The sequence below is a fragment of the Sinocyclocheilus rhinocerous genome, unplaced genomic scaffold, assembly GCF_001515625.1.
Source record: "Sinocyclocheilus rhinocerous isolate Xijiao unplaced genomic scaffold, SAMN03320098_v1.1 scaffold86, whole genome shotgun sequence".
Lineage (NCBI taxonomy): Eukaryota > Metazoa > Chordata > Actinopteri > Cypriniformes > Cyprinidae > Sinocyclocheilus > Sinocyclocheilus rhinocerous.
Window position 1 is genome coordinate 993,709 of NW_015650012.1, and position 6,846 is coordinate 1,000,554.

Below are 6,846 nucleotides of genomic sequence, written 5' to 3' on the forward strand. Positions count from 1 at the left end.
TATAATGCAGCCTTAGTGAGTATAAGAGACGTTTATATATGTCAGCGGATATTTGCATTAAGTGCAAATAGCCATATGCTATTTACACTAAGTGAAAATACCATTATTTTCTTAGCGATATATTTTATTTACACTAAGCAAAAATAGCATTTATTTTCTTTTCAATAAGTGTAAATAGTACTTAGATGATATTTATCCTACTTAGTGCAAATACTGATGTATAACGTATTGAATGTAAATTATAATTTTTATTAAAATTATTAAATGGATGCCACCTTATTGGGACAATAACACATACCCCTATCCCTACCCAATAAACACCCGTGAGGCACTTTATTTTCCACTTTTCAAATATTTCCTTCAATTTTATTGAATATAAATGCCTTTTAGATCTGGTATGTGATGTGACAAGGGAGAAGAAAGATTTCGGCAAAAGCGGCTTTCAACTTGGGTCAATCACGTCAAAATTTACCACTATGTACTTTACTCCCTATGCCACTGTTGGAGAAATTTAGCATTGCATCACTTGCTCACCAATGGATCCTCTGCAGTGAATGGGTGCCATCAGAATGAGAGTCCAAACAGCTGATAAAAACATCACAATAATCTACAAGTAATCCACAGAACTCCAGTCCATCAATTAACACCTTGTGAAAAAGTAATCTCGTCTGAATCAAGATAGAAATATGTATATATTCATTTTATCAAAATAATCAACCACTTCCGTTTGTTCAATAGCAGGTGCTAACTGGAACACACTTATCTGCTAAACTTGACCCCTTGCATATATTTAAACAGTCTATGGCCCTGTCCCAAGCCTTTGTGGTCTTCCTCCTCTAGTTCCAAACTCTTGTGACAGAATTATGCACAAACTGTTGGGCAAGTGTGACGGTTGCAAATGGAAGGGTCACAAGCGTTCATTAGCACCCTTCTGAATCTTAAACAAACAATGGGAGACCATACCGTCACATGGACGTCAAGGACTCACACAAGAAAAAGCTACAAGACCATACAAGTCCACAAAGTACGTCATTTGGGCCTACATCAGATTCTCTTTCCATGTCCAGTTCCTTAAATAGATGTCATAGATCTAACAGGGGCAAGAGTGCAGCATTGTGCTCTTTGTCTCCGTCTAGACAGCTCAAGACTGAATGCTTCATTTGACTTTCAAATGCACCGGGGAGTGCTTAAATTAAGGGGGACTTACCCTCCCATTTCACGGACGCAGGATAAAATAACTCTAGACCCTACATAATTAACACAATTACTACTCCCAAATTACATAATAACCCATACATTCAAGAGGTTTAGAAATCTGCTATGGATGTGGTTGGGACAGAAAGGGGGCTGGAATTTTTCAGATATATTTCCTCTGTGTTTAAGTATGGCTCTGCACTAACGATGAAGTTTGGCTGTGCAGAACCTGAGCGGGTCTGTGTTCACATTCACTGGAGCAGCACATCTGCAGATAGTTGTATGGAAGACCAATTAAGGACTCGAGGGAGACCATGATTAACATTGTGATTGTGTGAACACAAGTCAGGGAATTAACACATTTCCAACCCCAGAGCTTAAGTAACACTGGTAATGTGCTTTTGTGAGAGATAAAAAAAAGTGTCTGCTGTAAAGGAAGTGGCCAATAGAAAAAGCACTGAGACTTCATAAGACATAAAGCATTGGATCTTTGGATTTTTCTCAAGCATACAGTACCGTTCAAAAGTTTGGGGTCACTAAAATTGATTGATTGATTGATTGATTTTTAAAATAAATTAATGCATTTATTCAGCAAGGACACATTAATTTGATCAAAAGTGACAGTTAAGACATTTATAATGGCAAGCAGTGGCAAAAACTGTTTTCATCATTGATATTAACAATCAATGTTTCTTGAGCAGTAAATCAGCATATTAGAATGATCTCTGAAGGATCATGTGACACTGAAAACTGGAGTAATGGGTGCTTTACTTTGAATTATAACAATAGAGTTACTTTAAATTGTTTTAAAAAATCTACTGTTTTTTTTTACTGTATTTTTTGATCAAATAATGCAGTCTTGGTGAGCATAAGAGGGAAAAAAAACATTTAAAAAATGATTGACCTCAAACTTTTAAACTGTAGTGCATTTGATGTGCATACAGCAAGGAATTTGTTTTAACTTGAACTTAACTTGAAAATATTTTAACAACATCTTAGATTCCCTTTCGAATGGGAACTCGTGCTGCGTCCCCTAGAGGGCACTATGGGGAATGTCTCCGGCATGACCAGAAGCATTAGTCTAAACACAACAATGAACTTGACATTGACAGGCAGCAGCCTATGACGGCACAACTGGTGCGGCCTAGAGTATAAAAAACAGCACTTGTGAAATACATCATCCTCTTTCTTGTCTTCAGGAGACCGTTTGTTTGTACATGAGTTAGGGGCACGCATTTAGCTCCTGAGGGAGCAGAATGCATGCAGGATTTCTCAATGAAAGCTCCGTTTGTACGTCCCTATTCTCGATGGATGTGGGATGAGTTTTTGGGTGCAAAGCATTCGGCTCTCAAAGAGGTTTAAGGCACTCATAGCGATTAATTCATGTCTGTTGTCATGATTCTTTTCAGAGCGATAGAATCTGTTGTTTGAACTAGCGTGTTTGAGGTTAAATGCACACTTTTCACGATGCAGTTGCAGTAATTGATTCCACCCAGACTTGACTCTCTCTTGAGGGATAAGGCTGCATTTACACTGCAAGTCTTAATGCACAGATCCGATCTTTTGACCATATCCGATTTTTTGGCACGTCTGTTTACATTCACTTTAGACACGACTGGTATCCGATATCTGTGTTTACATTAATTCCCACCCAAAAGGATTGTCTGCAGTGATCGCTTTACTATGCACATGGTAGACCCTCGGGTTTTAAATGGCCGTCGAATGGCCATTATTATTTGCCAGCACGGACAATGGCTGTCATGGATGTTTTGCAGCACAAAATCTGACTGAACGGAAAAAGACCGGAAAATAACGGTAATTTTAATTTGTTAGACTATTTTATCTACAGCTCGTTAGAGGTAGAATTCTTTAGTGAAATAAAGATGATATTTATTGAAATTAATTCGAATTAAGGAGAGAGAGAGAGAGAGGGAACGAACGAACGAACGAATGCATGCACCCACGTGCGAGCGAGCGATTGTGAAGCATTGCAAACAATCTTGCCGGTTTAATTACAAGTTATCACCTCATTGCTGAGAAATATATGTAGCTTTTAGCTGTTGTATTTTCAAAATTCACGGGGCGGGGGTTGAAAACCAGCTCCTGAATGTGCGATTTCTTACCTATAAAAAGTTTCCATCTCAATAAAACGTGAGCGCATACACGTGTGCAACAAATTCCGATCTGTGTCAGATGTGAGCGAAAGATCGGATTTTTTATGCAAAGTGTAAACGCAGCCTAAGAGTTGAAGGCCTGCACCCCACGGTTGGGTCCCGTGACCGGCATTACGGTGAGGCGTGATAAAGCGCGAGGGTTGTAGGCAGAGCACAGACGAGTCAAACAGGAAGTTTTCCTTTTTTGACTCCTCTTGTTGACTCAAATAACACTATTATAACATTACTTGTTCTGAGGAATTAGAGACAGAAAAGTGCTGCACTTAGGTACTGGCCTAAGTTGTTAGGCTCTCTGTGAGCCTTCTTGTCTACTGCGAGCATTGTTAGGCCTCCTCACACTTTAAAGGGTTATCTTTATTGAGGCTTTCGCTCCTTAGAGCTCCGCTAAGATAGCTATTGCAAGCTGTAGGCTCTCTGTGAGTCTCCTTTGTAAATGCCTTCTCTAAAATCCATGCTTATAGTAAAAGCACATGCTGTTGCTTCGTGCCTTCTCTAGAATCCATGTTTATGGTGAGAGCATGTGTTGACTGCTTCGTGCCTTTCCTGAAATCCATGCTTATGGTAAGGTCACACACTGGGTGCTTTGTGACCTTTCTATCTGTGTTAGACCCCAGTTGCTCTTAACCAGAGTAGGTTTGCCAAGTTGACTAGGTTCTCTGTGAGCCTCCTTGGATCCTGCGAGCATTGTTAGGCCTCCTTTCGCTGGAGAGAGTTACCTTACTGAGGTCTCCGCTCCCCAAAGCGCCGCTAGGATAGCACTGCAAGTAGTAGGCTATCTGTGAGCCTCCTTGCATAGTATCCAGAGCGTGGGATATCGTTAGTCTCCTCTCAACTTTAGAGAGTCGTCATGCTGAGGCTTTCGTTTCCAGAGCTTGGTTTGTGTTTGCTAAGTTGCTAGGCTCTTTGTGAGCCTCCTTGGCCATTCTGAGCATCGTCAGGCCCCCTCTCGTTACAGAGAGTCCTCTCTAGGGGACACAGCGTCTTTTCCCCTTCTCAGGGAACCATGGTTACATGCGTAACCTGAGATGTTTTTCAGTGAAGAGAAATAAAATAATGTGAACCTCATAGCTCAGATAATTTGGTCATGGAAGAATATGTGGAGAAATATGTGATCATATTGACATTTCTGACCTTTGCTTTCAGCCTTGGCATAGTGTATCTGAGCACAATGTGAGATACTGAGATCTCTTCTGAAACTCTGGAAAAGACAATTAATTAGACACATATTATTGTGTGTGTGTGTCCCAAAAAAAAAATTCATTTTTATTTGGAATTTTGACCTTCATAAACACTTTTAAGGCAATTAAGTTAGACAACAGCTGCTAATGAAAAACATGAAAGTAAAATTGAAAACATTAACAGATCTTATTGTCATAACCTTCCTATTGAATTTTGAATGCATCAGTAGGAAACACATTCTAGTGAGGTCCAATCTATACCTCCAAATAGCTCTCACAAACACTGATGAAAGCAAAGGCCACGGTGTCAATAAAGTAAGAGAAGTGGACTGTCAGTGGTCAGTAGAGCATGGCATGCTAAGCTAATTGGAACCGACCAAATTACGCTCTAGTAGTGTCACGTCGGTGATGGTCCATCACCTGTGCTCTCACAAACACAACACACACTTTCTAACTGTCATGAGCTTGGAACTCTTTAACACCCTGTCAGAGATATTCCTCTATTTGTCTAGGTCAGGGGTGGGCAAACTTGGCACTTCCAGGCCACTTTTCTTCAGAGGTTAGCTCCAACCCTAATCAAACACACCTGAACCAGCTAATCATTGTCTTCAAGACTACTAGAAGGCTACAGGCAGGTGAGTCATATCAGGGTTGGATCAAATCTCTGCAGGAAAGTGGCCTGGAAGGGCCAAGTTTGCCCATCACTGGTCTAGGTCATTAGCAAACAAGTGGTTTCATATACCGCTAAAGAATGGCAAACAGTGTGGTCTAATTAACTTGTGGTCCTGTGTGGGTGGAAGCAGAAGTTAATTTAGAAACAGATTGCGTCTGTTTGCAATATTTCTGGAAATTTAGTTTGTTGAGGTTAGAATTCAAAGAACCATTCAGCTAAAAGTGAGTATTGTGTCATTGTTTACCCATGTCATTTCAAACCGTACTTTCTTAAATAAGGGTGAATAAATGACGACATAGATTTCATTTTTAGGTGAGCTTTCCCTTTAACCTCTAGATGTCCATAGGACCATCCCATGTCTAAATAACATGAAAGGCCCACAGGACCACAAAAATTACTGCATTTAGTCATCAGAGGGTCCACTTCAGCAGAGACCAGAGAGAATAAAGCAACACAAAGTGAGAGCGAATGAGAAAAAGAGCGCTCAAGATCAGCCTTAGGTTACAGGAAGAGAGCCAGAATAACACGTCTTCCTGCAGGTTTTATATATAGGCCGTAGAATCCAAGGCTTTTCCTTTGATGTCACATGGAAGCAGATGGAGAGATATGTCCACGGTTTCCCGCTTTAGCCCAAAGGTATCATTCAGAACCAGAACACAGCTATCCTCCACACTCTGCCATCAGTTATATGTGGTTCCCACGCTGAAGGCTTTGAGAGATTAAAAAAAAATGGAAATACATAATAGAACGAACCTTAATAAATACAGGAAAGACAAAAATCCCACTCAGTCCAGATGCGCAGAAATGTGTTTTCCTGCAACATTATATAAATCTCAAGTAACTATTGTCAATTAGAAACGCTGCCATTTTTAGCATGCTGATACCCATAGGAATAGCTTTCACAAACTAAATCTAATGTAGAAAAATACACTTTTTTAAAAAATTGATTAGTCAGTCTTAAAGGGATAGTTTACCCAAAAAAGAATTACAAGATAGTGTGTAAATGATGACAGTTCTCCTGTATAAAAGTGCAATTATTATTATTTATTTTTTTTAAACAGTTGCAGTAATAACTTTAATAACAATATATCATCTAACTTAAAATAAAATGCTCATAGTAAAAAAATGCTCATAGCTCACCTTACTCTCCCGTGGCCTTATGGGATAGTAAAGTGTCCAACAGATGCGTAATCTAATTCAAAGTAGTGCATTTTCTATTACTATTTTATGAATACTAAGAATTTGTGCATACCACTCATTTCACAGACTGTTTTTCACCTACTATATTCAGACACAGTTTTTTGTTGAAACATTTAATTCATTCATTCATTTAATTTAGGCAGAAAACTTGTTAGAATAGTGACTAAAATGGGGTGAATTTATAACTACTTATCACGGACATCAGTTACTGGTAGCATGCTAAACAGCACACTGCCAGCACATTAGAAACCCACATGTGTGAAGTAAAATGCAAATTAATTCCCTTTAAAATGCAGATGATGATTTGTTAGATGACTAGTCAACCATCCTGACCCATCCCTGAAATTTAGCTTGTTCACAGCCCAGAGTGGTGGCACAAAAAAAGCATCTTTCGACTCCATAGTCATCTGATTGTTTTCAAACCTCA